At 42.5% G+C, this 19889-nt stretch overlaps 1 long non-coding RNA gene across 1 annotated transcript; it reads right to left on the bottom strand.

The window, feature by feature from the left end:
- Positions 1–540: 540 nt before the first annotated feature.
- On the bottom strand, positions 541–19878 carry LOC117196003 (uncharacterized). The gene is made up of 7 exons (XR_007476028.1): positions 19376–19878; positions 18819–19155; positions 16186–17928; positions 15168–15223; positions 14277–14843; positions 12374–12497; positions 541–583 (listed from the first exon to the last, which is right to left on the bottom strand). It is a non-coding gene; the product is annotated as an uncharacterized LOC117196003 (long non-coding RNA).
- Positions 19879–19889: the final 11 nt, after the last annotated feature.

Here is a 19889-nt window from a genome sequence, read left to right as displayed (position 1 = left end):
TGTTTCTACTCTGGGGTGAGGTCAGCTGCCTGAGCCACCACCGAGTGCACTGTGCCCAACTCTGATCCTTCCCATGCCCTAGCCAAGGCTCCCACCAGGAACGAGGGTGCCAGTGGTTGCTGGGCAGGAAGGCAGGCCAGGTAAGGCCCAACGCACCAAGGTGGGGGGAGTGGGTGGCTCAAGCTGGTCCCTGAGAGGCAGGGAGTCATCAGAAGTGGGGGACAGTGCATGAGCCAAGGCTCCAAGCCTCTGGTGCATGCCCCGTTGTCCCACTGGATGTCACTTATGAAACACAAATTCAAAGATTAAATTCTTAAGAACTTCATGATGGCGGCTACAGAGCATTAAACCCCAAATGTGGGGCTCTTCAGAGCACAGGGCTCTGTGTGCCTCCACTGGTCCTGTGCCCATGAAGTGGTCCCTCCCTGTTTCAGCAGCAATTTTATAAATATGCCTGGGGCCCCTGGGGTTCTTGGAGATCTTTTCAGGGGATCTGTGAGGTCAAAACTATTTTCATAATAACAGGAGGACAATACTTGCAGTGTACAGTGAGGTTTTCCAAAGGCTGCCTGACAGTGTGATCCTGTAACAGATTGAATTCAGAAGCAGAGAATTCAGCTGTCTTCTATTAAGCCAGACATTAAAGAGATTTTCAAAAATGTAAAACAATACTATTCTTCTCACTAATTTCTATTGTAGAAAATATAGTTATTTTAAATAAAAATATGTTACCTGTCGTTTTAAATTTTTAATATTTATTTCTATATAGTCCTTTTTGTTGTTATTTTTAAGTGAATGAAGATATTTAAAATTTTCCAGTTTAAATTTCCAACACAACAAATATCGATAGATAGACCCACATAAACAAAAGCTGTTGGGGTCCTCAATACTTTCTTTAATGAATAAATTTTAAAAATTGAAGTAAAGTTCATGACACAAAATTAACCATTTTAAAGTGCATAATTTGGTGGCATTTAGTCCACTGTGTTGTGCGACCATGACCTCTATTTAGTTCTAAGACATTTTCTTTCATCACCCCAAATGGAAACTCTGTACCCATTAAACAGTCACTCCCCATTCTCCCCTCCCCTCAGGCCCTGGTAACTGCTAGTCTGCTTTCTGTCTCTATGGATTTGCCTATTTTGGACGTTTCATATAAACGGAAGTATCCAATCTGTGACCTTCCTTTCACTTATCATAATGTTTTTGAGGTTCACACGCACGATAGCACATATCAGCACTTCATTCCTTTTTACGATTGAATAATGTTCCATTGTATGATATGACATATTTTGTTTATTCATTCATCATTTGATGGATATTTGGGTTGTTTCCACCTTTTAGCTACTGTGAACATTTCATGTACAAGTATTTCTTGGAATACATGTTTTTAATTTCTTGGGGTATGATACCTAAGAGTAGAATTTCTGGGTCAAATGATAATTTTATGTTTACTGTTTTGAGGAAGTGACAAAGTGGTGACTTTTTGGTTTGTTTTTTTGACAAAGTGTTTTTTACAGCAGCTGCATCATTTTATATTCCCATTGGCAATGTACGAGGGTTCCAATTTCTCCACATCCTCAACACTTGTTATTTTCCTTTTTTTTTTTAAATTGTAGTTATCCTAGTGGGTGTGAAGTGGTATCTCATTTGTAGTATTGATTTGCATTTCCATAATGATTAATGATGAGCATCTTTTCATATATTTACTGGTCATTTGTATATCTTCTTTGGAGAAATGTCTATTCAAACCCTTTGCTCGTTTTTAAATTGGGTTGTCTTTTTGTTGTAGGGTTCTAAGAGTTCTTTATATATTCTGGATACTAGACCTTTATCAGATATATGTTTTATAAATATTTTCTCCCATTTTGTAAGTTGTCTTCTTACTTTCTTGTTAGTGCATTGTTTTAAATGAATTTTTATTGGAATATAGTTGATTTCTTAGTAGTATCTTTTGATGTACAAAAGTTTAAAATTTTGTTTACCTATTTATTTATTATTGAAGTATAGTTGATTTACAATATTATGTTAGTTTCAGGTATACAGCATAGTGATTCAGTATTTTTACAGATTATACTTCATTAAATGTTATTACAAGATAATAGCTATAATTCCCTGTACTGTACAATATATGTTTTTTGCTTATCTACTTTATACACAGTAGTTTGTATCTTTTAGTCCCCTACCCCTAACTTGCCCTTCCCCTTTCCCTCTCTCCTCTGGTAACCACTAGTTTGTTTTTTATATCTGTGCGAAAAGCTTTTAATTTTGATTAAATCAATTTGCCTAGTTTTTTTGTTGTTGTTGTTTATGTTTTTGGTGTCATTTCTAAGAATCTCTTGCCAAATCCAAAGCATGAAGATTTACCCCTATGTTTTTTTTATAAGAGTTTTATAATTTTATGTATCATTGTAAATCAAATATTCTTCAATTAAAAAAAAGTTTTATAATTTTAGCTCTTACATTTAGGTCTATGATCCATTTTGATTAATTATTATATATGGTATGAGGTAGAGTACTAACTTCATTCTTTTGCATGTGGATATCCAGTTGTCCCAGCACCATTTGTTGAAATGACTATTCTTTCCACCATTGAATGGTCTTGGCACTTTTGTTGAAAATCAATTAATCATAGATTTTTTGACTTATTTCTGGACTCTCTATTCTAATTATTTATATATCTATCCCTATGCCAGTACCACACTGTCTTGATTCCTGTAGCTTTATAGTAAGTTTTGAAATTGGGAAATGTGAGTCCTCCAACTTTGTTTTTCTTTTTCAAGGTTGTTTTGGCTATTCAGAGCCCCTTGCAATTCCTTATCAATTTTATAATCAGTGTGTCAATTTCTGCAAAAACAAAACAAAGTCATTTGAATCTTTGTAGAGATTACATTGACTGTGTAGATTGTAATGGGTAGTATTGCCATGTTAAAGGTATTAAGTCTTTTATTCCATGATCCCAGAACGTCTTTCCATTTATTTAGATCTTTATTTTTTTTCAGCAATGTTTTGTAGTTTTCAGTGCACAAGTCTTGCACCAACTTGGCTAAATTTATTCCTAACTGTTTTTATTATTTTTGATGCTATTACAAATGGAATTGTTTAAAAAAATTTTATTTTCAGATTGCTTGTTCCTAATATATAGAAATATAGCCGGTTTCTGAGTGTTGATCTTAGATCCTCCAACTTTGCTGAATTCATTAACTCAGTTTTTTTGTGTGTGTATTTTTTGAGATATTCTATATTATCTGTTAATTTTACTTCTTCCTTTCCAATTTGGACTCCTTTATTTCTTTTTCTTGACTAATGGCTCTGGCTAGGACTTCCTGTATAGTGTTGTTGACCAGCAGTGGTGAAAGTAGGCATCCTTGTCTTGTTCCTGATATTAGGGGAAAGTCTTTAGTCTTTTATTATTGAGTATGTTAACTGTGGGTTTGTTGAGTGTTCTTATCATGAAGGGCCCAATAATTTTTAAGAATGTTGGGAATTCCCTGGCGGTCCAGTGGCTAGGACTCTGCCTTTCACTGCCGAGGGCCCAGGTTCAATCCCTGGTCAGGGAACTAGGATCTCGCAAGCCACGGGGCATGGCAAAAAAAAAAAAAAAAAAAAAGGATTGTAAAGGGGTCCTGCTGGTATAGAATATTAGTTAAGAGCAAGAGCTTTGTAATCAGTCTAGGTCATTTGAATCACAGCTTGGCCGCTTACTTGCTTCATGACCTGCTTGGACAATTTATTTAATGGTGCGCTCCAGTTTCCTTGTTTGGAAAATGGAGATTTATTTATAACAGTGACATGATCTACCTCAGAGTGGTAAGTGAGGATTACATGACTACTCACTAAAACAGTGCCTGAGGTGGAGTAAATGATCAATACATATTGGCAATTATTCAAAGAACTGAACCAATTTAAATGTTCCCTGGCAATTTCCATTCTGCTAAAGTCTACACCACATAGATTGAATAATTTGACTTTGCTTTTGATTATTTAATAGATGGTGCTTCATTTTTCAAATTTACATTCTGTAACTACTGTAGAGGCTGAAGAGTTTTCAAATTTTTATCACAGTTGTGATTTTCCCCTTTTTAATCTATTTTAAATCTCCAGTTGTACTTTATTATTAGCTGTCTCACATATTAGTTTGATGCAGTCAAGTATAAGATAAATAACTAAAATGAGTCCAGTTTACACCATGTTATCAAGGCTGTTGTCGTGTTCATAAAAATAATATTAGGGCTCCAAGGACATTGAAGAGCTGGAATTATCTGGCCCACATATTTTGAATCTTTGAAATAAGCCATGGAGACTGAGCACAGTTGCTGTGATTCTGCTGCAGCGATATAAATATGACCTTCCATGAAAAAGCATGTCATGGCCAGAAGTGAAATTCAAAGCAGCAGGCTGGTTTTCAGAGTCCACATCATTAGAATAGGCTGCCTCTCTGGTTACAGCAAAGTAAATATAGACCAGGCTTATTATATGAACACATTTCCTTTAACTTTGCCCATCTCTATTGATTTCCCAATTCAGTTTCAACAGAAACTGGATCAACCCAGTTATAAGTAGGTCTGCTTATTCTTTTCCCATCTGCCTCGGACATTTCCGTTCTTCCCAAGGCTAAGTTTTCCACCTTTGCTCTTCAGTTCATTCCCTTACTATCCTGCTGTTCTGTCTCTTGCTTTTCTTTCTGGTGACTTCAAACTCTCTTCTTCCACCAGCACCTTTTCCCGGTACCCACAAATATGTAAATATTTCCCCTAACAGGAAAGAGGTCCTCAACCCCGTGTCAGCCTCAAAGTGTCCCCCTTTCTTCTTCCTTCCTATCACAGTATTCACTCTGCTTTCTTATTTCCGGCCACTCCTCAAGGAACAATAGGATGGCTTTGGCCACCACTCCTCTGAGCACCTCTAAGGCTGCTGGAGATCTCCTAACTGCTAAATCTTTGTCATTTCGGTTTTTTTTTAAGATTTTTTTTTGACATGGACCATTTTTTAAAGTCTTTATTGAATTTGTTACAATATTGCTTCTGTTTTATGTTTTGTTTTTTTGGCCACGAGGCATGTGGGATCTTAGCTCCCTGGCCAGGGATCGAACCCACACCCTCTGCATTGGAAGGTGAAGTCCTAACCACTGGACCATTTTCACTGGGTGTGATGGTTGACTCCTAACTCTTTGACACTCTCCTTGCCTGGGTCTGTGATATATTTTTATAATTTTTCACCTCTCTAACTTTTCCTTTTCATTTTCCTGCATGATGAGCTCCTCTTCTGTCTCCACCCTTAACCATTGGTTTACTCAGGATGCCATGCTTGGCTCCCTTTTTTTTCCCTCCACCCACATTTTCTGCATGATCTCTTCTGTTCCCATGATTTCAGCTAATGCCGGTGATTCTCAAATCTATATTTTCATCTCTGATCATTCTTATAAGCATAATACTTGTTTTAGATATCCAAACGTCTACTAGAAATCTCCTCCTGGAGTCCCACAAATGCATCAAACTGAGCTGACATCTCCTTTGCCGGAAGCTCCTTCAGATCCTTATGAAGTAAATTGCTGCTAACTTAAAAAATCCAGCTGAAATCCTGGCACTCAAGTGGAAAGAATGTCTGGCTGTCTGATTTTAGCCTCTTGTTTCAACAGATCACAACATACAGAATGCAACACAGTTGTGTTCTTTCTTTCTCAGTTTATAAAATTTGATTTTATTTGGGCAGCAACAAGGACAAGGAAGGAGGACCCTGTCTCCAGGCCTCTGAGAAAAACCATGATAGGTTTCCATATATCTCAGTGTACCTTCGTCCCCTGAGTTCCCCTGTCCCTTTCCTTCTCCCCAGCTAGCTGCCACTCCTAAATTCTTCTCTGCTTCGTGCCTCTCACATCCTGTTAATCAACAAGCTCTTTAGATTCTATTCCTAGTCTCTCCTTTCTACTCTCCCTGTAGCTGCCCTGGTTCAAGACACCTTTGTTTTCTTATTTATTTGTTTGTTTGTTTTTGTTTTGGGCTGTGTTGGTTCTTCGTTGCTGCACGCAGGCTTTCTCTAGTTGCGGCAAGAGGGGGCTACTCTTTGTTTTGGTGCACAGGCTTCTCATTGCGGTGGCTTCTCTTGCTGGGGAGCACAGGCTCCAGGCGCGCGGGCTTCAGTAGTTGTGGCACACGGGCTCAGTAGTTGTGGCTCGTGGGCTCTAGAGCACAGGCTCAGTAGTTGTGGCGTACAGGCTTTGTTGCTCCACGGCATGTGGGATCTTCCCGGACCAGGGCTCGAACCCATGTCCCCTGCATCGGCAGGCAGATTCTCAACCACTGCGCCACCAGGGAAGCCCGACGCCTTCGTTTTTCTTGCTTGGATTACTGCTCCTCTTATCCCTTTGCCTCCTGTTTCGTCCCCCTTCACCTCAAACCCTGCACACCTACTAGAATAATCTTCTAAAATGGCCAACCTGAACATGTCCCTCTCCATCTTAAAATTCTCACTCGTCTACCCCGGGGGTACCCCAAGGAGGCTGGCACCTCCTAGATCGTGCTATGGTATTTTAGCCTCCATTCCATTCCATATGTGGTAGATAACTTGCTTCTGAAATGCCCTCTCTGCCTTGGTCCTCCAGGGATTACTTCCTCTGAGACGCCTTGGTTGAATTAATGATTTCTTCCCTGGGGCAACTTTCATCTTTATTATTATTGTCCTTCTCAAATACAGCTGTGACTGTGATCATTTTTTTATAGGTCTGAGTCCTCTGTAGACTGTGAATGGGTTGGTCACTTATTTACACTTTCCTTTTTTATAACCACAGTGCCTAGTAGAATATGTGGTACATCATCTTTATTCAATAAATAAATGTGTATTGAATGAATGTTTTAAACGTGATTGTTTGGATAGGGAATTCAGTGAGCTCTCCAGTACTTGGAGGCTGATTATAAAATATACAGCTTCTCTTTTTTTTGCGGTACGCGGGCCTCTCACTGTTGTGGCCTCTCCCGTTGCGGAGCACAGGCTCCGGGCGCACAGGCTCCGGGTGCGCAGGCTCAGTGGCCATGGCTCACGGGCCCAGCCGCTCCGCGGCATGTGGGATCTTCCCGGACCAGGGCACGAACCCGTGTCCCCCGCATCGGCAGGCGGACCCTCAAACACTGCGCCATCAGGGAAGCCCAATATACAGCTTCTTTAGTCCTCATTCTGTAACTCCTTCCCACTTCTCCTTTCTGCTTCCTGCCTATATGTCATTTCCTTTCTACACTAGACATCAAGCAGGTGGTGAACCAATGAGTGAGGAGTGAATATGACAGTTGGGACAGTCAGTTTTACCGTAAACAGAATTCTTATTGTCTGAGTATTCATTAGTCAAGACGCCACCGTTTGAGTTTATGTAAAGTAGCAGAAGTCAACAGCCTTCCAACATATTCACTAACAAACCAGACAATAATGAAATCAGTTCCCACTGGACTAGCCAGAGTTTACCTCTGCCATTGAGTCAATGGCTTTTTTTAATAGTCAGTCATCCTTTCCAGGATTGTGGGGTTGCAGAATTTCATGAAGTTGATTAAAGGGATGTTGGAGAATGGCTTATTCACAAATGAAAATTTGATTATAAAACCAGTTAACAAATGAAGCAAATAAGAGACAAGGATAAAAATGTGTTAAGTTCTTCAAAGAAGGTGATTTGAATATCAAAGGACTAAGAACTGCCTTTGGAGGAATTCCCTGGCAGTCCAGTGGTTAGGACTCCACGCTTTCACTGCAGGGAGCAAGGGTTCAATCCCTGATCGGGGAACTAAGATCCCACATGCTTCGCAGTGCGGCCTTAAAAAAAAGAACTGCCTTTGGAAAACTGACTAATCTCTTGAATACTTATGCAAAGACACCTGTTTTGGATCTTGATGCAAAGCTCAAAAATGATATTAATGTTGTGCATTATGCCATCATACTTATTTTATTTACTGATTTATTTTTATCAAAGTTATACATCTGTTTAATAAAAATAGATGTATGTGGCTTGAAATGAAAACCAGAATCCCTTTCCCTTCTTTTCCCCATCCATGAATTCTGCCCCTGAAGGCAACATCTTCTAATGCCTGCTTTTGCCCCATATTTCTAAATAACATGTTTACACTGGAATTTCTTGATTTTTTTCAGGTTTGGATGTTATCTATTGACTTTCTACTATAGAAGATGAGGCCGTTTGCTTAGTTTTCTATTTCCTCTCACTACTTCAAAGTCTCTGGAGTTTTTCATATCTTAATACCTTCAAACATACTAGGTAACCTAATAGTTACATCTTTTTCTAGAGACAGTTCTCCTGGAGTTGCCTCCCTTCTGCCCTAAACTGGACTGCTTGTTCTCCAGGCCTGCTCCTGCACAGTTGTCACCCCATCTTCCTGGGGGATCCCTCAGCCCCGTTCATGGGCTGGAGCTCCTGTTTCCTGAATCCCACATCTTCTTCTACATTGTATATTCCCTTGTATCAGCGGAACACATTCTCCAGTAGCTTTCTGAGAAAAGGCTCAAGGGAGGTAGATTTTTTGAGACCTTGCATTTCTGAAAATGCCTTTTTATTTTCACCTCTTGCTTGAGAGTTTAATTTTTTTGAGTTAAAGTCCTGAGCTATCTGGACTAGATAATCTGAAAACTTTCCCGCTTAAAAACACCTAAATGGGAGGACTTCCCTGGTGGTCCAGCAGTTAAGACTACGCTCCCAATGCAGGGGGCCAGAGTTCGATCCCTGGTCAAGGAACTAGATCCCACATGCCACAACTGAAGATCCCTCATGTGGCAGTGAAGATCCTGCATGCCACAACTAAAGACCCAGCACAGCCAAATAAATAAATAAAAATAAAATAAAAACACCTAAATGCTGGATACAATATAACAGGAGCACTTCAACATGTAGCCTAGACTGCAAGAAAGTAAGTGAAATTCCCAGAGGCTAAAACTAAAGTCTGGGACCTGGAGTCAGTGAGAAATGCAGTGCCTACAGCTCCAGGGAGGTTGTCATTTCAATAACCTGGAAACCTGGTTTTTATGTCTACACTAGTCTAGGCGACCTGGCTTTGAGTTCACTGGATGCAGAACATTGAAACTGACATCCTGCAGAGAGCTGGGACCTTTAAAGGAGACATAACCTGTGATGAAAGTGTGAAGTAGCAAAAAATGTCCCACCACAAAAGGGTCTAAAGACAAAGATCATAGGTCATGTCCTGAGCTCAGAGTAGTGGGGGAAGCTCTCCCTTGTAAAACTGTAGCCATTCTATACCATTGTTTGAGATCTGAATTTCTTCTACCAGAATATTCTGGGGGAAATTACTGACCTTTCCCATCTGATTCTTCTTATGATCAATTGCATCTTTTCCTGACATCTGATTTGGATTTGAAGATACTATCTGTCTCCAGCCATGGATTAGGGCAGTGTTTCTCAGAGGGTAGACTGGAGACAACTTTGAGAACTTCTGGATTAGAGCCAAGCTCACCGACCCTTGGGAAGGACCTTTGCTTTCAAAGCTCATCAGGTCAATGAAGAAACTTGCAGGAAACTGACCCTGGACTGAACAAGTGTAAAGAAGCTCCAAACAACATGCACACCTTGACCTGGCTGTTTTGTGTTTAAGTATTGCCACCTGGAGAAACTCTTGATGTGTGCACAGGAGAGAATCACAGGATGTTCATTACAGCATTGTTTATAGAAGTGAAAAATTAAAAACAATTCTGAGATCTATTAGTGGAGGAATGAAAAATAAATCGTGGTATGGTCATACAGTAGAATGCTCTAGCAGTGAAAATGAATGAACAAGTGTATAGAAATCAGTGGATTTCAAAAACTCAATGTTAAGTGAAAAAAATATGTAAGAATATTATCATTTATGTAAATTTTATAAAATAACTATATATTGTTTACATGTATAGAGACATATATAAATAAAGACTGGATATGCCCCAGTTACAGGGTAGTGATTACTTCTAGAGATGGAGGGAGAGGAATGGGACTGGGAAGGGGATTTCAATTTCAATTTTATTTTTTAAAAAAAAGGCTTTGAAACACCTTCTTCTCTGTCAGCCCCTCTCAATTTTTGTAGCTGTGATTCTTACAGGGTAAAGGTTTACAATATTTACATTTTGTTTTGTAACTGTTTTCCAGTTATTTCAAAAATAGAAAATTTTTTTTTTTTGGCTGCACCACGGATCTCAGTTCCCCGACCAAGGATCGAACCCATGCTCTCTGTAGTGGAAGCGTGGAGTCTCAACTACTGCCCCACCAGGGAAGTCCCTAGAAAACTTTTAAATAGCATAGTCTTGTGACATGTAAATACTAGTCACTAAAGAAACAATTCGTGTGATTGGAGCCAGAGAATATTAATAAATGTAAGTCCTCATGTCATTTAAACATTGTTGGTCCAGGGAGATCCATTCAATCATCCCAACGTGATCAATTCTTTTGATTTCTTGCTGGCTTTTTTCACTTCCTTGGGGTTCCAGTTTCTTGTATTCCATGCTGTCTTTTCTTGAACTTTTAAAAAAATTTTGCTGGAAAATATACTGGCATAATCTGTCATCTAGGATGCATGGATAGTAAATGTTCTTGCATACCTGAAAATGCCTTATTACTGCCTTCACAAATTACTGGCAGTGTGGCAGGGTTCAGAATTCTAGGTCCGAGACTGGTTTCCTTGCTAACTGTGAAGATACTACTCTGTTTTCCAGGATTCAATGTTGTTAATGTTAGATGACAGTTCTGTGTCTTGTTCTTTAGTAGGAAATCCCAAAGATTTTAGGATTTCCTGTTTACATGTACAATTATAAAATTTTACCAGGATGTGTCTATCTAGATTTTAATTCAATTCAACAAATATTTACTGATGCCCGCTAAAGGCCAGGCACTGTTCAAGGTGCTAGGTTCACTGGACAATGAACAAATCAGGCAAAGCTTCCCGCCCTCCTGGAGCTGACAATTTAGCAAGGGAGACAGGCTGAAAATAACATGCATATTTCTTATGCATGGATAAGAAAATTACATAGTATGCCAACAGGTGAAATATGCTATGGGAAAAAGGAATGAGTAGATCAGTGTAAAGGGTTCTGGGAATGCTGGTGGGGAGAGCTTAGTCTTTTTTCTTTAATTTTGTTCAGTGGGCTTTTTCAGTCTTGAAGACTTATGTATTTCTTGAGCTTAAGAAGATATTGTTCTGTTACTTCTTTGCTATTTTCTCTCCTCTATTTTCTCCATTCTTTGCTAATAAGACAGGTTCAGGACCTCTTGGGTCCCTGCTCCACGCTCTTATATTTTCTGCCTCTTTATTTTTCTTGCTCTATATTATGTGAGATTCCTTGATTGTAGATTAACTGCTTGGTCTTTAGCTGTGTCCAAATTATTATTTCAGCCCATGAATTGAATTTTCCCTACTGCAATCCCATTTTTAATTTCCTAGAACTTTTTCTTGTTCTTTGTGCCTTTCTGTTAGCCACTTCTGACCATTTCTCAACTGCAATGCCTTCTCACATTTCTCTGAGGATGTTAATTGCAATTTTTATAAAGTTCTCTCTTCTTTCTTAAATTGTCTCTGTTTCTGCCAAGGTCAGTTTTTCTATTGGTTCAACCTGGGCCTTCTCTTTCATGCTGCTGATTTTCCTAATATATTTAGCAACCTTGGTTTTCTGCTTATAGTTATGAATAAAGGTGTATGTTAAGCAGTGTGGGTAGCTTTCCTGAACATCTTGGCAGATTTGTCGGTCCCTGTCAGGCCTCTCCCCTGGCTGACAGAATTGTCTGAGAGTTCTATGCATGTGGGGTTTCAGAAGATAGATGCCTTTTTAGGGTACCAGGATAAGAGGGAAGTAGTCAAGTTAGAGACCCTCACAGTTGTCCAAGTGGGTTTTATTCTGGGGGCAGAGCCCTTTAGAATTTCTAGCTGGGTTCTGCTTAATTCTCAGGCCCTCCTACTGGCCCCCTCAGACATCTTCTAAACAGATTTTCCTCTTTCTTTAGAGAGCAGGTTTTTTGATTAATGATGAGGGAGAATGCCATTGCTTTCACCTATTACATTTTCGTGCCAGGAGAGAAGGAAGGGCTGACTATCTGAGCTGTCCACAACACTGCTCCTCAATGCTCGTCCAAACCCCCCCTACTCTGCATTTATTGACTCTGAACTTGGACCTGCTCCTTATCTCCCTTGGGAAGAATTTTGGTGTCTCAGGTTTAAATTGCCTCTGTTCTTTCTCCACTACTGCTTCCTATTTTTCCGTTATCCATGACTGCATGACAAACCACCTCAAACTTTAATGGCTTAAAGCATCAAAAATGTCTCCTTTTTCATGCTTCTGTGGGTTGACCATGCAGCTCTTTTGCTTTATGTGGTGTTGATGTTGGGATGGCTGGGAGGTCAAAACTAACCTTCTTCCATGCTTGGTGCTGGCTGCTGGCTGGGATCTCAGCTTGGGCTGTCAGCCAGGGGCCTTGGTTCTTCTCCGTGTTGTCCTTTCCACATGGCTGCTTGGGCCTCCTTACAGTATGGTGGCTGGTTCCAAGAAAGAGCACCATAAGAGGACAGACTCTAATGGGCAAGCTCTTATAAGCTTTTGTTTAAATTATACTTCCTAATGTCCCATTGGCCAGAGCAAGCTAGCCACCTGCCAAGTCCAGAGTCAGTGTGGTAGGGAACTACAAAGGGCACAAATACTGAGAAGTGTGGTTCAGGACACCAGCAAAGTAACAGCTACCACAGTCTTCTATGTATCCTTCAGATTTCAGGTCTACTAGGAGTACTCTTTCCTATTTCAAGCACTGTATTGCTTAGTCTTTTTAAAAAATGTATTTATTGGCCAGTTAATTATGTTAACTATTCTTATGTTAACTCTTGAATCAGAGGTTGAAAAGGTATCTAGAGGGGAAAAGTAAATGTCAAGGAAGTCCCTCAACCTCCCCTCCAATGGGTTCTGTCTAACCCAAACCCTGACATGTGAAGTCTTTTTTTGTTATACCTCAGGAGGGTCTGAACAATGCAGCAACCTCGGGTTTGTTTGTCCCATGCTCATCCTTTTCATGCAAGAGTGTCAAATTACCCTCCATTTGTTTGCCTGTCAAACCATAATGCTCTGTCCTTACTTATCCACTCAGAATGTTTCTTCTCTCTTGCCAGCCACTGAAATTTCAAACTCTCTGTCGCTTCATTTGTATTAAGATGTTACTATATGAAATAATATTCACAGAACATCGCCTGAAGGATATTCGTGAATACCCTTTGATCAGAACTGGCAGATCGATTTAGGTTGGCAAGTGAGAAGAAGCCTATTGGTGATGTCCAATCTCCATGGGAGAAGGTTTCATTGATCATTCGTGAATGATCAATGAAACCCATTGATGCTCTGGGCTTGGACTGGAAGTGGTGGTGTGCTTGCCGGGAAGGTATTTCCGCCTCTGCCCCCAGATATCATAAAATCTATCATCGAACCAAACCAAACCTTCTGAGAGCTGCTTATCTGTGAGGAATTATTTTGGCTCCTTTGCACTGAGTGACTCTTGGCAATATGCCAGCCACCTGCACTGAAGACATACTGAGAGACAACTGTTCAGAATTAGATTTCTATATTTATTGTAGGAATGTTGCTGAGGACATACTATATGACATGGTGTTCCCTTTAAGAGGAGCCATGAGAGAGATCTTCTGAGCCTATGATCTGTTTTTATCTTACGGACACTGACTGTTATAACATTATGTTTCCCTCTTTGCTTTGATTGCTAGGAAACCCAAGGCAATGGTGCAGATCTCATCTAGCAACTGCACAAGACTTTTTGACAAACATTTTACATACTAACTTTACCTCTCCCTTCAGTTAGCATTTATTGAGCACCTGCTCTATGCCTGGCACTACCCAAAAATATCCATGTTAATCATTGTAGCATATTAAGACAGTCAGGGCACTTGTGGCCAAAGACAAACCCAGTGTTTAATGTGACTTAGTGTTTAGGATAACTTAATGTTTCTTTGAGTGGACTGGTCACTCTCTGGTCCCTTCTCGGGACAAGACCCTAGTAATGTACCCACTAAGATACACTACCCTTACCCTGGTCACTCTCAGGTCATTTTTTTTCTGTCTCTATACACCCCACAGAGCAATCTGTTTGCCCCATTTACGTTTGTCTAGAGTGTTCAGCCTTTCCAAAGAACACGATCACAACTTTTATCAGAAGGATAAAAAGTGGAAAAAAAAGGGAAGAGGGGAAGGGACAAATTAGAGGTATGGCATTAACAGATACAAACTACTATATATAAAATAGATAAGCAACAAGCACTTACTGAATAGCACAGGGAACTGTACCCGGTATCTTGTAATAACCTGTAATGGAAAAGAATCTGCAAAAATTACTGAATCACTATGCTGTACACCTGAAAGTAACACAATGTTGTAAATCAACTATACATCAATAAGGAAAAAAAAGAAAGAAAAAAGGAAGGAAGAAAAATAGTGGAAAACTGAAGCATGTGAAAGCGGAAGACGCCACTGGGGCTGGGTACTAACGAGTGAACACAGGGCTGACTTCTACACTCTTCCAGAACAGCCTCACTGTGCTCCCTCAGTTCCTGCCCAGCAGTATTCTTCCTTAGTTCCTACTTCCTATGCGACCAGGTTCTCTGATGTTTTGCTTTCACTTCCCCTCCATGGCAGAAGCAGACACGGTCAGGGGCCCTTCCGTGTAATTCCAGATTTGTCAATTCTTTTGAACCAATACACCCAAAACTGTCTTTCTCATCAGGGAATGGGCAGAGTACAGACATCCGTGTGTCTATTTTTGCTTCCAGGAAGCTTGGAGTCAAATTTCACAGCTATAATATTAGCCTTCACGGCTTGCAAGATGGATGGTCCTAAAAAAACAAAAACCGAAAATCAAAAAACAAATTTATTGTCTGAATGCCTTTTATTCTAAGTCATACCCAACCCTTTTTCAAGAGAAGGGGCAACTTAATAATTACTGATTTGCATAGAGCAGAACTCCAGAACTCAGCCTCCTAAAGCAATGAGTCAACTGGCCAAATTTGTAGGGTGTCCACCCACCATTTCTAAGGTGCCCGATGTGGTGCTTTGCTGCTGGTCAGCTGTGGCATCATGGGTATAGTGACTTAAAGTCAGCAAATCTGAATTTAAGTGCACCCTCTCTTAGCCCTTTGACCTTGGGCAAGTTGCCTCACCTCTTTGAGCCCCAGTGTCTTCATCCATAAATGGCTCCATACTCTTCAGAGAACTGCTGTGAAGATTATAGGATAATGTTGATGGAATTCCTTTATAATTTACAGAGTACTGCAGTGCTGGAGAATGAGATTATATTCACTGGGTTTGTGCCCTCCCCAGAAACCTGCGGAGGGTTTCTTCACCACTACAAGCATTCTGACCACTCATATTTTCAGCATTAAGACAAATTGTTGTCAACAAAATAATATAATCTCCAACATGCACACCAAAGTGCCCCAAAGCTTTGCCATGGCCCTTGGGTCCCTGGCAGACTCCTAGGGAGCAGCTCACAGGGGTGGGATGTTGGATGCTTCTGCCATTGAGTTCAGATGCCCTTGGGCTGCTCTGCTGATGGAGATGCTCGCCAGCCCCGCTCAGGTGGCCTCTGTTACCATTCTCTTTGACTCGACCCTCTTCCTGGACATTGAATCCATTTCCTTGATTTTTTTTTTTTTTTTTGCGGTACGTGGGCCTCTCACTGTTGTGGCCTCTCCCGTTGCGGAGCACAGGCTCCGGACGCGCAGGCCCAGCAGCCATGGCTCACGGGCCCAGCCGCTCTGCGGCATGTGGGATCTTCCCGGACCGGGGCACGAACCCGCGTCCCCTGCATCGGCAGGCGGACTCTCAACCACTGCGCCACCAGGGAAGCCCCATTTCCTTGATTTTTAAGCCACACCTCTAGGCTGGTGACCCTCGAATCTGTATCTGCAGCCTGCGCTTCTCTGGGTGCCAAAGACCAGTATCCCCAACTGCCTATGGGACGGCTCCTCCTGGGAGCCCCATGGGTACTGGAAACCCAACGTATCCAAAACCAAACTCATCCTCAAGCCCCCTTCTCCGGGCTCTCTCCTCTTACAAGTCCTATCCAGATCTTTCACATCTGCCCCCTCCTCTTCCCTCTCATTGCCATCACTTTGGTTCAGGTCCTCAGCATCTCTTGCTAGGATAAGCCTCCCACCTGGACTTCCTGCCTCCTACCTCTCCTCTTTCTAAACCATGGTCCACATCAGCTGCCAGCAGATCTTTGAAGATGCTACTCTGGGAAATTCCCCTGCAGGCCAGTGGTTCGGACTCCGTGCTTTCACTGCCGCAGCCCAGGGTTCAATCCCGGGTCAGGGAACAAAGATCCCACAAGCCTCGTGACAGGCCCCCCCGCTCCAAAAAAGTGACTCTGATTAAGTCAGCCTCTCCTCCTACTCATAAATCTTAAATGCTCCCTGCCCTTGAGGTTTTCTGAGACTGAATCCCCGATCACCTCTCCATTGCCACTTCCAGCCAGCCCCCCTCATGCACGAGTGTTTCCAACCAGAGCAAACAGCTTGAAGTTCATTGACTGACATGCTCTCTCTTACATTTCTGGCTTTCACATGTGTTATTTCCATTTTCTGGAAAATCCCACTAGTCCTTGCCTGCTTATCCAGCTTCTACTCGTTCTGCAAGGCTGGTCTAAAGCCTCAACTCCTCTCTGAAGCTTTTCTTGACTCCTTCAGACAAGATTGGTGATTCCTACAGCAATTTGTACATAAATCTTTTATCACCTTGCATGCTAATTGTTTACATGTGTTTTTCCCACGCTAGACTGTGGTCTTTTGGGGCGAAATGTGTTTGTGATTCATCTTTGTGTGACCACTTCTTAGAACAATGCTGGAAACATGGTAGACTCTCTGAGGATGTTTGAGTCCTCTTGTTAGTGATTTAATTGTCACACCCATTCCTAAAGTAGCAGAGAGCATAACCGAAGCCAGCTTGATAAGATAGGAGGAATACATATAGAACTGTGAAGTCCAATACAGATGCCACTGGCCACAGGTAGCTATTAAGCACTTGAAATGTGACTAGCCTGAAATGAGTTATACTGTAAAATACACACAAAATTGCAAAGCCTTGGTATTAAAAAAAAAAAAAAGAATGTAAAGTTTCCCATTAACACCTTTGACATTGATGACCATTGAAATGATCATCTTTTGGACATATAATGTTAAATAAAATATATTATTAAAATTAATTTCACCTCTGTCTTTTTACTTTTCTAATGTGGTTACTAGAAAATTTAAAACTACACATGCGGTTCACATTTGTGGCTTGCATTATATTTCCGTCAGGCAATGATGGTCTAGAGCGTTCATTCTGTGAACAAATGTTTCTCGAGTACCTGCTCCATACAGGTGTTAGTCTAGGTGATGGAAATAGAATGGTAAACAAGATAGATAAGGTTCCTGACCTCAGGGAGCTTATGTCATAATGGAGAGAGGGACACAGAACAGGAAGCAGATGTGTAAACAAGATGATTTTGGACAGTATAAGTAAAGTACTATGAAGAAAGCAAAGCAGGGTACTTGATAGAGAGGGTGGAGGAGGCACAGGAGGGTGGCCAGTTAAGGTCTTCTAGAGCAGGTGAGGTCAGAGGCAGGGAGACAGGGGAGGAGGCTGGCACATGGTAGATAGTAGAGACCTGAACTGAGACAGCAATTGTACAGATAGGGAGACAGACTTGAGAGATATTTGGGAAGTAACAGGAGGACTGTGTTAATCATAGGAGTTCAGGATTGGCCAGAACCGATGCGGACTGCCAGTTTTCTGGATCACCAGGTGAATGGTGGTGCCACCGGATGAGATAAAGCTGGAGTGGTCTTGCGGCAGACGAGGAATTCCATTTTGGCCATGTTGAGGGTGAGGTGTCCGTGGAATGCCAGGGAGCAGCGCTGAGGGGAGACATCAGTGCTAGGAATGATAAAATGGGATCTATTAGCACAGACACGGTCATTAAAACCCAGCATGGATGGGACGAAGTGAGAGAGTGGCATGGACATATATACACTACCAAATGTAAAATGGATAGCTGGTGGGAAGCAGCCGCATAGCACAAGGAGATCAGCTCGGTGCTTTGTGACCACCTAGAGGGGTGGGATAGGGAGGGTGGGAGGGAGACGCAAGAGGGAGGGAGATGTGGGGATATATGTATATGCATAGCTGATTCACTTTGTTATAAAGCAGAAACTAACACACCATTGTAAAGCAATTATATTCCAATACAGATGTTAAAAGAAAAGTTTTAAAAGGGATAAAAACAACAACAATAACAACAACAACCCAGCATGGATGGGAAAGGAAAGAGAGAAGATGGCAAATGGAGAAGACACACAGGTCCAGGGAGCAGTTTTCTAAACTGGATCATACACGAGCATGTGTCTAGGTTGAGGGGAAGGACCCAGGGTGGCTAGAGGGGTTCACGGTATAAGAGAGAAGGCAAGATTGATTTGGCAAGGTTTGGCTGGTGATGGAGGGGTTGGGCTGGCCTGGGAGACTGGCTGGGAGGAGAGAAGGGGTATCCGACGAGGTATTTGTCCTCGGGGAGGAGGAAAGAGTTTAAGGAGCTGGTAAAGGTTAGGAGTAGCTGTGGAAGAGGATGATGTCCAGGTCACAGGTAAGGACATCACTTGGGGAAGCTTTGGATGTATCACAGTTTGGGCCAAGGCTTTATCATTATGTCCTCAGAGTTTGAGAAGCCTCCAAGAAGCGCTGGGATAGGGGATTGGGAAAGCTGGCCTTTGAAAAGTTGAGTGGCCCTGGGGCAGCTCAGAGCCTCTTTGCCTCTCACTCTTTTCTCTCACCTCTAAAACGAGCTGCTGGTGTCTTCAGCTTGTTAGCAGGTGTAAGGTCACTAAGTACATGTGCTTCCCTCGGTTGCTTGAGCTGTCCTCTGTCTGAAACTCACTTCCCTTCCCTTTCCCAGCCAGTAGAGGACTCCAGGCTCTGTCCCAGGGGCTGTCTGAGGCCGCCCCGCAGCAAGGTCAAGCAGCCAGGACAGACTTGGCCCGCATTATTCTCTGTAACGAGTGGGCGTCTGTCTGTCTGACAGCAGTGTGAGGGCAGAGTCCTTGGCTTCCTTGTACTCTGTATGGCCTAGGGCAGGCTGGCTGGTGGTAAGCTGGCTTCCGGGAACGCTACCTGTAAGAGAAATGGATAGCGTTCTAGTCTCTTAAATCATCGTATTCCTCGGAGTGTCAGCTCCAAGTAAAAATGGGAATTGCAGGTGATAGCAGTGTACTGATTAGTACTGGGCACGCACTCCATGCCTATTAACTCAGTGAATCCCACAATCACACTGACGTGGGTTATTCCCATTTGGTAGAGAAGGGAAAAGACACAGAGAGGTTAAGTACTTGACCAAGGTCGACATCTGGTGAGTGAGCAGACGGGGTTTAAACCGGAATTCGGACTCGGCGTAGGAGCACTGCTCGCTGCCGGTTGTTGGCTGCTCCGGTGGAGAGGTTCCAAGGTTTCGGGATCATTTATCCCTTCCTATCCCCGGCCCGAGGGTTCCCCACGTGGATGATCTCGCGGGCTCTTCCCGCTCTGACACCCCCGGGTCTGGCTCCACCCTCTGCCTGCCCGCAGTTCGGCCCAGACACTCTTCAGAGCCTCTCTCGTCGATGACAAGCTCCCGGCTGCGCCCAGGGCCGGGGCCCCGCGCCCACCTCCCGGTCCGCCGCCTTCCCGCAGAGCGCGCGCCTCCGGGGACACCTGTCCGCGGTCAGCGGGCTGTCGCCGCTCCTCGGCGCCGCCCGGCGCTCGCGGTGGAGCCCCAGCAGCCCTGGGCGGGAGGACGGCAGGGGACCTCCCGGGCCTGTGCACCTGCCCTACTTACCAGGAGGCTGCGGGCGGGCAAGCCGTGGGCGCGC

This window comes from Orcinus orca, chromosome 2, assembly GCF_937001465.1.
Source record: "Orcinus orca chromosome 2, mOrcOrc1.1, whole genome shotgun sequence".
Taxonomy (NCBI): Eukaryota; Metazoa; Chordata; class Mammalia; order Artiodactyla; family Delphinidae; genus Orcinus; species Orcinus orca.
The sequence above is the reverse complement of the archived record's forward strand: the minus strand, read 5'-3'. Positions and strand labels throughout refer to the sequence as shown.